This window comes from Micromesistius poutassou (genome assembly GCF_964030765.1).
Source record: "Micromesistius poutassou genome assembly, chromosome: 3".
In the NCBI taxonomy this organism is placed as follows: Eukaryota; Metazoa; Chordata; class Actinopteri; order Gadiformes; family Gadidae; genus Micromesistius; species Micromesistius poutassou.
Window position 1 is genome coordinate 22,534,587 of NC_140273.1, and position 11,823 is coordinate 22,546,409.

Here is an 11,823-nt window from a genome sequence, read left to right on the forward strand (position 1 = left end):
GAACAGTGTTTGGTCAAAGCAAAAATGATTTGAATTCCTGTCCAGCCTGGGGAACATTCTGTTGTTGTCTAAAAGCACATAAGTTAAGTCACAGAGCCTTCCTTTCACTTTGGTTCTTCATATCCATCGTCATCTGAACGTGATCATTGGGTTTCACAAACATCTGTTTCTGAGCAACTAAAGCAGGCACAGACCTTTAACAAAACCCAGTACTGCTTATTAGTTATCACCATAACAAACATGTCATATCTATCAGCTGGTCAGTGCACATGACTCAAAGGCCTCTCTGGAATTCAGTGAAAGTGTCAACGCATTATTAAACCTTTGAGACTGGGTTCACTTGAGTCCGCTCAACCTACGTTCTTCAGCGTTTGAACTAGCCCTTTAAAAAACAAAGCAACACCATTGTATTTGTGTGTGAGAACATGAAGCCCACGGAGGGATGTGTCGCCACAGTGGGGAGCTCTGGCTGCTGAGTCCACGTTGTCTCACACCTCATCCACACAGCCCCCGTCACCTGGCCTGTTGTCCCTCTCCTCATCCACGCAGCCTCCGTCACCTGGCCCGTTGTCCCTCTCCTCATCCACACAGCCTCCGTCACCTGGCCCGTTGTCCCACACCTCATCCACACAGCCCCCGTCACCTGGCCCATTGTCCCTCTCCTCATCCACACAGCCTCCGTCACCTGGCCCGTTGTCCCTCTCCTCATCCACACAGCCTCCGTCACCTGGCCCGTTGTCCCTCTCCTCATCCACACAGCCCCCGTCACCTGGCCCTACATGTTTCAAATGTCACGTTTCAATTATAAAAAAATTATATATATAAACAAAATGAGCCCAATGATGAACAGGGTTGGTGCCTTATTCTATAAATTAATCTATAAGTAGTGGCCTGCATAGCCTTAATCAGGGTTTAGAGTACCCAAAACCGCATCCTGTCCCAAAACGTAACACGATAGGAGACACCACCTACAAAGGAAAACGCTCAAACGTATAGGCTGTAGAGTGTTTCTTGTTTTTCATGTTAAGCTCGAACAACAACAGTCTCGGTTCAAAATCGATGTACATACTGCTGGGTAACGGGCGGCTCGCTGTCGGAGGAGAAGATGTACTTAAATAAAGTGGATCCCAGCTGTGGGTCAAATGTAGGACGACTCTCCACAGATGATTCATGTATCCTTTTGTATTGTACATTTATTGAAAAAAGATTTTGAATGTCGTCATAGTCATAACAAAAAAAACAACAACCTTTTTTAAATAAATCATAACATGTGATCAACATGTCCGTCCAGCCGTGGGTTAATAAGCGTGGAATGCACTGTTAGTTTGTTGTTCTTTCTCACAACCCCTGGTGGCGTTTTCTGACACGTCAGACTCTTGCCTAAAGTCAGACTTGTGCCTAAAGTTGGAGGAATGTTTTCACATTGAAAGTACTCCATCGTGCAGCGATACCGCAGCAGTCATTTCAATGGTATTCAATAGCATGAGTATGACTTAAGAGGGATTTTTATAATATTGCTACTGACTGAAATCTGTGATTTGGTAAGAAGATGCACACTTTAATGTTTTATTCACTGTGGTTAAAGCATGATTTACTTTATTCCTCAACCAACAATCATACCATCTATCCTAATATAATTGAGGCGCATCCATATGTTAAATAATTTGAAAGTATATATTATTCAAAGAAAAATATTGGAAAAATGTTTGATATATTTGCTACTGGAGCCCTAAGCTCCTCCTAGACCAAGTAGAAGTTAAGATGATGTAACATTTGAGGAAGGGAGCAGGTTTTGTAGATGTTGTCCGTCCAGCCCCCTGCCCTCTCCCACCCTGCTCCTCTGCCACTGAGAAGTGCTCACTACACACACGTGTGATTGACCACAAGATGAATCCCTCAATCTATCGGGGAAGAGATGAGCCTTAAATCGCCTGAATAATCTGCAAACAGGTATTGATCGAAGTTCATTTTCGATTTTCAAGGGCCGCCATTGACCAGCGTGGACCAAAACGCCTTTGGACGCAATTTGATAGACCTACAACCAATCAGAGCAAAGAGACGTGTGACGTAGCACTGAGAGCTGGTGGTGAAATACATTTGACCAAACCCTGTCCAAAGGACACTAGTGGTGGATTTCATGATTTGTTTGAATGAATCAGTTCACGTCGGGTCAGTTCGCCAAGAGTCGTTCGAATCGTTCGTTCGTTCGTTCGTTCGCGTTTCCGGTAGCGGTGAATCATGGTTCTCAGTCACTGAGTCGGTCAGACTCGGCTCCTCCCTCGTTCTCATTCTCAAGCGAATCACGATCATGTAACGGTGCAAACGGCCATCAATCAACACAACATTAACTAAGTTCCTTTTAGCTGAGGAGCGCTTCATGTTCGGAATCGGGATGTTGTTGCCCGTCTGGCTCTCGTGACGTCTCAGTCCTCGAGTCTTCACCGCTAAACACAGTCAGTGAACGAACGGCGACTCGCGAGTCAGCGACTAGTGGGTGGAGCTGGGAGTCGAGTCTCGGCAAACAAACGATACGAACGAGACGAACTGAAACGGGGAATCAGGTCGGTTCGTTCATGTTAAAGAGTCGTTCGTTCGAACTGATTTGTTCGCGAAAGAGCCATCACTAAAGGACATCTTCTTATTAACAGACGCATAAAGTGCAGTGTTTTCATCTTCTTTTAGAGAAAATCAACCTTCCAGTTCACTTAATACTGTTGCAAAGCGGATTCTCCAGACATCAGCAGCACATCTTGGTCATCTGGTTAGGCCTGACCCTGGTCAGGTCGTCTGGAGATCTGTCTGAACACGAGGGGGGCAGACAATCCGCCAAATGAATGCAAATAAAACATGAGCTTTATTTGAACATGAGGTTTGTCTGGTTTTCCAGGCAGTCTAAAATATTGATCGTTTCCCACAGAGGCAAGTGGCATCAGCAAGAAACTGATGTCTTCACAACGCACTTCGCTCACTAACTCAAATAATACCGCTTAAAGCGTACCTACTGCTCCTTTAAACTATCTACACTGCCACAGGACGTAAGAACGTAAGCGTTCTTACGGCTTGTAAATCATCTATCTATATATATCTATTTTCTGGTATACAGTATCTTTGTCATTTCTTGTCATTAAATCACTTGGGGAGAAAACGTGTGTATCTGCAGACTATGAGATGACGTTACCCAGAGGAGGACGCAAACCATCACAGGAAGTAGGGAAATCCATAACTCCAGACCACGGCAGGTTAGTCATCATCTCATTCAATTTTATTCATATAGCTCTCTTCTCAAAGGCACTGGACATACATAAGAAAGACGATTCAGGAGTAAAAACCATAACAATGACGAAATACCGACAAATTCAAACATGTGACTTTTGCCTCCTAGTATGACCCGATGCGTCAAAAATAATGCTGCGTTCCAGGGACACTTTTCAACCCGTAAGTTACGACTTAAAGTCACGACTCACGACTTTAAGTCGTGAGTCGTGACTTTAAGTCGTAACTTACGGGTTGGAACGACTTGTGAGTCGACTCACAAGTCACAAACCCTTCTGCGACTCTGTGGGCTGTACTACAAACCTCGACCAGTGGGTTAGCGGGGCGTGTTGCGCTCAAAGCCTGGGTATGCTGTGACAAGAAAGTGGCTCTGTTTTTCATAAAAAAAACGTTATCTCACGTGTAAGAATATGTCGTATATGTTACAGGGGGGCGCTCCGCCTATCACAACATTCTCGCAGGTGCATTTAACACTGTTGCGCGTGACAAAAATGCCACTGATATGGACGTTCATACCATAAAACGTGTCCTAACAACCGATTTATTAGATTTTATAGACAGTACCAACAGAGGCCGCCATTGTTGTTTATGTGTGTGTGACGTCAAAAGCTTAACTGGGAGTACATCGATCTGGTACCAGTTCACGGGTAGTGGGGTACGGGTTTGACTGCCGCTCCAGGGCTAGAAGGTAGAAGGTTTTAAAAATACGGGTTGTTACGGGTTGCCTGGAACGCAGCATAAGCCCACCAAGCCCACCAAGTGGGGGTTCAAGCTCATGGTGTTGGCAGTGACACACTGATCTCTAATGTGTACTGTGGGAAAACACCAACGCACAGGGTGGTCAGTGTGTTGTGTGCTAGACCTGTTTACATCCTCCCATATAGGGACCGGAGATAAAACTAATACAGCACCATAGAGGTTGTAGTGTTATGAGGAAATATATCAAGAGACTCAAGTTTTTTATCAGACTCGTAACAGCGGAGACTGAGCGGTCTGCCAACGTCTCGTGTGTAAAATTCCCTGATTCAAGTGGAAATGAACTGCTTGAGGACTAATACGGAGATCTGCCGTAACAAGTTCTTTCACTGGCGCATGTTCAGATGTGGGCTGTTAGTGCATCATACCTGGCAGTGGTCTCTGACACCTCATTGGCATTGAATCAAGGACTTTAAGATGCATCAGAGGAATGAGAGGCTTGTGATTGTCTGCGAGGTACGGAGTCCTAGAGAGGTATCTGGAAGGATTCTCACAAGCCAGGACTGCAGCCATAAACGTCCTCAGTTTGTGCATCGTGCTGTTCGGTATCTGTGGGTGTTCTGGACCAAAAGAAAATTAAATTGACCATCATGTTTCTGTTGTATGACTAATGAAAGCCGTTACTACCAGCATCTGCACCGACCACGCTGGGCTTACTCACATCATATAATTCTCGTTCAGGTGATTCTGTGCTGAGCTGTTTCACCTTCTTGAAAGCTTCTTCATGCACTGCACTCAAAGCCCTGAGGCATCATGTTTGAGTAGGTCGAGGTTGAGAGGTTTGGTAAACACACACAGGTTTATGCCTGCCTAGCTAGTTGATCATTCCCAGCATTATTCTCAGGTCACAAAAGCCCAAATGACGTGCTTCATCAACGCAATGTCCGAGGTAGATGAGTGGTCAATGACGAAAGAAACAGTTCTCATGGTTTAACCCCAAACCCGCGTTCTTGAGTTTCTGGAGCCTTACTTGAAGATGCTCTGGTGTGACGAGGATATCATCCATTAAATTGGAATCTCTTTTGACGTTGAATGATTTCAGGCCCACGTTCAGATTGTCTGTTAAAGTAGGACCTACTACTGGGAGCAATGAATGTCATGCATTCGGCACTGTCTCTGTGTAGTAGCCGGGCACCTGCCAGTCTGTGTAAGTTGTCCTCTGCGGTTGGCAGAATGTAGTTCTCACTCTTCAGAGCCTTATTCAGCCAATTAAGATCAACACTTCTCCTTGGCCGGTCGTACTCTTCCAGGGCACAGAGACCACTGGAGCACACCACTGCTCACGGCTGTGGAGCCGTGAGGGAACGCACTTGTCTGCCGTCTCCATCCTCCAAACGGTGTAGTAACCACCATCTGTCTCCCCTGAGCACTGGACCACATCTGGAGCGTTTGTGTCTCTTGTTCACATGAGGCCTTTTGCCTGGGCCCTTTAAGTCCTTCCATGTCTGTTTATATATATCATCGTTGTTGTTTTTTTTCTTGAGGGAGTTTCATTGACTCACTCAGTGTGGGTTGAACGTGAAACTTACGGAACACCACAGATTTGGGAATTGTAAACGTGCAGTCACTTACCGCAAGTGTAATTCAATGTAAAGTAATTTGAACTAAAAACTGAAATGAATTATGATATGAATGCTGACATTCTGTGGGCGAAACCTTTCAAAATCACAGTAACAAAAAAAAGAATGCGTTAATGCGTTAATTTTTATTCATCAAATTAAAATAAGATTGCGTTATCCCGCTTGTTTTAACAACCCTAATAGAGTGTGTATACACACTGTGTGGCAACACTACTTAAAGGAGCAGTGTGTAGAGGTTAATGGAGGTGAAGTCGACCATTAGACCGTTCTGGGCGACTGTAGAAACAACATATTTAGGAATATTAAATTACATTTCTGCAATGTCCGTTCCGCTTGATGCCACTAAATCCTACACACTGCACCTTTACTGGGGACTGAAAGGACAAAGATAGAATAGAATAAACTAATAGAATAAACTAATAGAATAAACTAATAGAATAAACTAATAGAATAAACAAATAGAATAATAGAATAAACTAATAGAATAAACTAATAGAATAAACTAATAGAATAAACTAATAGAATAAACTAATAGAATAAACAAATAGAATAATAGAATAAACTAATAGAATAAACTAATAGAATAAACTAATAGAATAAACTAATAGAATGACAACGAGACAGCGAGGGGGGAGAGGAGCTCCCTGAGGAGAACCACACTACAGCAGGACGGGGGAGACAGCGAGGGGGGAGAGAGGACCTCACTACAGCAGGACGGGGGAGACAGCGAGGGGGGAGACAGCGAGGGGGAGACCCCACTACAGCAGGACGGGGGAGACAGAGAGGGGGGAGAGGACCACACTACAGCAGGACGGGGGAGACAGCGAGGGGGGAGACCCCACTACAGCAGGACGGGGGAGACAGAGAGGGGGGAGAGGACCTCACTACAGCAGGACGGGGGAGACAGAGAGGGGGGAGAGAGGACCACACTACAGCAGGACGGGGGAGACAGAGAGGGGGAGACCCCACTACAGCAGGACGGGGGAGACAGAGAGGGGGGAGACAGCGAGGGGGGAGACAGCGAGGGGGGAGACCCCACTACAGCAGGACGGGGGAGACAGCGAGGGGGGAGACCTCCCTCACTACAGCAGGACGGGGGAGACAGAGAGGGGGGAGACCTCACTACAGCAGGACGGGGGAGACAGCGAGGGGGGAGACCACACTACAGCAGGACGGGGGAGACAGAGAGGGGGAGAGAGGACCTCACTACAGCAGGACGGGGGAGACAGCGAGGGGGGAGAGAGGACCTCACTACAGCAGGACGGGGGAGACAGAGAGGGGGGGAGGACCTCACTACAGCAGGACGGGGGAGACAGCGAGGGGGGAGACAGCGAGGGGGGAGACAGCGAGGGGGGAGACAGCGAGGGGGGAGAGAGGACCTCCCTACAGCCGGACGGCGTGCGTCCATGCGTGACGAGCGTCCCTGTCCCTTTAAAGCCAACCAGACGGATAACGGCCGCGGTGCCTTCCTCTGAAACCCACTCCCTCCACGCTGGCCTCCAGCTGCCACCTGTGCTCCGTGACATCTCCCCCCCCCCCCCCCCCCCCCCCCCGTCCCCGCGTCCCTCGCTCTCTCTCTCTCTCTCTCTCTCTCTCTCTCTCTCTCTCTCTCTCTCTCTCTCTCTCTCTCTCTCTCCCTCTCTCTCTCCCTCTCTTTCTCTCTCCCTCCCTCTCTCTCTCTCTCCCTCTCTCTCTCCCTCTCTCTCTCTCTCTCTCTCTCCCTCTCTCTCTCTCTCTCTGCTTTTATGTTCGCCGTACTTCCACCGTGCTTCGTCTCCACTCTCCAGGCCATGTCTTTATTTATTTGATTTCCTTTCATAAGATCTTTTCAGTCTGAACAGAGTCCCACTCCACGGTACCCCCCCCCCCCCCCCCCCCCGCCCCCCTCTGGCACCGCGCCGCGATAGAGATGGTTATCACGTCTCCACTGACTTCACGTGTCCGTGATCACCCTGTGTGTAGTGGGTTGAACACATGGAGCTGTATGTTCATATCATGTGCATTCTCACAGAAGAATATATAAAAGAAAAAAAAATAGTGGGTCACTTCTTTAACACGAGCAACGACAACAACAAAAAAAAGACATCATCTGATGGATTGGTTTGTCAGCCAATCAGGACGCGAGAAGGAAATGGACAAAGGGGGCGGGATAACAGAAATGGCCGGAGAGAGACGGTGGGCGGTGATGAGATGTCACGTGAGTCGGCTCTCTGGTGAATACGGACTGCAGGAACCAGTGAAATAGGGAACCAAGGAAAGAACGTTGTTACACTACAACAGGGAGGGGCACCTTTCACGATTAAGAGGCACATCGTTCAAAGATGGCACGGAACTGAATCAGCGGCCCAACATTAAGTGCAACAACAAACAAACAACATATTCAGTGCATTTCTGCTCCCACTCCACTTTTAGGAGTTCCACACATCCCCCCGTACACGGCTCCCCCTCACCCACGGCAGGTAGCCTCAGTCGGGCTCCCTCTCTTAATGAACTCTGAACTGTGAGCGTCTGTTTGGGTAAAGCGAGCTTATCTCCATCTGGCGGTACTGCGCCGCTCGGAGGGGTCTGAGAGCAGACGATACAGCTACGCCAGGCCAGAGGGTGGGGGCCAGAGGGTGGAACAGTGCCCAGTCCAGAGGGTGGAGCAGTGTCCAGTCCAGAGGGTGGGGGCCAGAGGGTGGAGCATGTCTTTTCTAGGAAGGCGGAGACAAACGGGGGTTCTTTTGATGGCATAACTTGAGTGTCTGTGTGGAGGGGACTGGAGCTGTCTGTTAGGGTGGAAGGCCCTGTCCACCAGTACCCCCCCCTCCCTGTTAGAGAACCTTAACACAGCAGTACCCCCCCCTCCCTGTTAGAGAACCTTAACACAGCAGTACCCCCCCTCCCTGTTAGAGAACCTTAACACAGCAGTACCCCCCTCCCTGTTAGAGAACCTTAACACAGCAGTACCCCCCCTCCCTGTTAGAGAACCACAGCAGTACCCCCCCTCCCTGTTAGAGAACCTTAACACAGCAGTACCCCCCCTCCCTGTTAGAGAACCTCAGCAGTACCCCCCTCCCTGTTAGAGAACCACAGCAGTACCCCCCCTCCCTGTTAGAGAACCACAGCAGTACCCCCCCCTCCCTGTTAGAGAACCTCAGCAGTACCTCCTCGGTTCTACCTCCATGGTTCCACTGTCTGTGTCTTTGTTCAGCGATTCCCTTTCTTTGTCCTCATGTGTTTGTCCGTCTCCGTTCACGTCCTGAACTCCTTCACAGGGGATCTATTATAGCCTCCGTTAAAATGAAAAGGTTTTTTTTGCAAAACGTGTGTGTGTGTGTGTATGTGTGTGTGTGTGTGTGTGTGTGTGTGTGTGTGTGTGTGTGTGTGTGTGTGTGTGTGTGTGTGTGTGTGTGTGTGCGTGTGTGTGTGTGCCTGCATGTGTGTGTGTGTGTGTGTGTGTGTGTATGTATGTATGTGTGTATGTGTGTGTGTGTGTGTGTGTGTGTGTGTGTGTGTGCGTGTGTGTGTGTGTGTGCCTGCATGTGTGTGTGTGCCTGCATGTGTGTGTGTGTGTGTGTGTGTGTGTGTGTGTATAATCTGCATGTAAAAGCACGTGTGTGTGTGTGTGTGTGTGTGTGTGTGTGTGTGTGTGTGTGTGTGTGTGTGTGTGTGTGTGTCAGTGTGTGTGGACGCTGCCTACTGTACGTGTGTCTGCAGGGCCCCCAGCCTGTGGAGTTCTGATGATTCACAACGTGTCGTCCTCCATCAGTGTTCCTCTGTCGTCCTCAGATCTTCAGATCCTTTTCTTTTGTCTGCGTCTGCGTGTGTGGACGTGGTGGTTTCGCGTGCTCTCCTATGTGCGGCGGTCTGCTCTCTGGTCCTCTCTGATTGGTCCATCTCCCAGACACCTCACCCCCCCCCCCCCCCCCCCCCCCAGGCCGAACACAGAAGACTCTCAGAAGACTCTAGCCTCATTAGGAGCGTGGCTGATGGCGAGGCTTCTCGCTGTAGCCCACATAGGGGCTGCTCCTGACCGAGGGCTGGGGAATGTTGGGCAGGATGTGGAACTATGCATGCGATGTCTGTACGTGACATGCTGGGTAGTGCATGTGTTTTCATAGAATATCACATAACTATATGTATATATATATATATATATATATATATATATATATATATATAGTCTGTACATGACATGCTATATATAGTCTGTACGTGACATGCTGGGTAGTGCATGCTGGGTAGTGCATGGGTTTTCATAGAATATCACAACTATATGTATATATATATATATATATATATATATATATAGTCTGTACGTGACATGCTGGGTAGTGCATGTGTTGTCATAGAATATCACATAACTATATGTATATATATATATATATATATATATATATATATATAGTCTGTACGTGACATGCTGGGTAGTGCATGTGTTGTCATAGAATATCACATAACTATATGTATATATATATATATATATATATATATATATATATAGTCTGTACGTGACATGCTGGGTAGTGCATGTGTTTTCATAGACTTGGAGGAATTGTAAAGAGAACCTTCACTCAAGAGGCTGATGCTTACCCATTACCCAACAACACTGCTGCGCAGATAATGAGACACTCACTGTGTGTGTGTTGGAGAAGACAATGTGGTCAGAGTGTGTTTGCACGTGCATGCCCCCATGTGCAATTCGTGAGCCTTTGTAGACCCGCCATAAGGACCACAAGAGCATCATCTAGGGGGGATTGCACGAGTGTGTTTAGGCGTCCTGCCTTTGGCCAAACCGCCTTCTCCGTGAAAACATCAGGGTTGTGGAATAGCATCCCTGTTAGCATTAGACAAAGCACCACACTCACCACCTTTAAATTAGGCCGTAACAAATGATTTGAAAGCAAACCAACGTTGTGAACATTTCTAGTCATTGCTTTTTGTCTCTCTGTTTATTTTCATCTTATTTCATGTTTTTCTCATTACTCAGTTGTATTACTGTGTACATGTCACTGTGATGTGTGTGTGGGGGTCATTGTCCCAACTCATTACATGTTGGCCTTTAATTTGTCTTATAACATCAACTCCTGTCCAGGGACAACAGAAGTAAATTAGCCTTGTGGCTATAATCGGGCTCAATTATATATCGTGCATTGTCCCTGTCAAATAAACGAAAATAAATAAATAAATAAATATGCATGAGTGAGGTTTACTTCCTGCTATAGTAATGGCCGTGTGCGTTGCTCCTGGGTACATATAGAGAGATGTTTCAAAGTCATTCCTTATTCATTTCTTTCTGACAAAGCTTTAAGCAGATGCAAACACATAAACAAAAGCGAGCTCCAAAATGTATTTATTTATGTTAATTATTGAGGAATATCAAATTTAATTGGTTTGGGCAGCATAATGCATTAGTTTCTCTCTCTGCGACGTTATATTATATTTGTGTCTATACTTTTGTAAAGAAACAACACAGATGGTGAATATACATGCCATTTCGTGGATGTTTTAATCCAAAGCATTGTACAACAGCAGGAGTGCATACATTCCTAAAATGCAGGGATTTATTTACTCTGTTTGATGGTCAACAAAAATCTGTAATTGACTTGTAATTATGTGTAGAGCCCTGTACAAAAACCATAAGTTACAGAGCATAAAAAATAATTAACAGTATAATAAAATGCTGTGTTAAATGTTCATAAATAAATAGAGTTCATAATAATAAAATGGGTTAAAATGTGTGCGAGTTAAAAGCATAAATATAATACGTTTAATAAGACTATTTACAGTTAAAAGATAAATTAATATATAAAGGTCTTTAAGTTTATCAAGTCTGTAAAATATTTGTGAATTCAGGACATAAAAGAGAGGAAGAAGCCGTGTTTATGTTTAACCTAACCTGTTACCTGTCACACGTAAATCATTTAATTTCTGTTGTGTCTTTGGTTGTATTAAGACCTCACAAGCCAATCCGAATAAAGCCTCAGCGTGTAACGGGCGGGACTAGTGCAGCAGGTTAGTGTGGGGAGCAGTGAGCACATGTAGAGAAAGAAACCTGACCTGAGAGCCGAGAGGAGGCATCGTAGTGTGGGGAGCAGTTAAGTTTTTATCGTGAGGTCGACTACTCGTGGTTCTGATTTAAACTTCTTTGTGACCTGCAAAAGGTGAACACGATGTGTATGCCTCCATTGTGCTATATTTAAGCAATAGATCAGGACAGGCTGTGGTATAC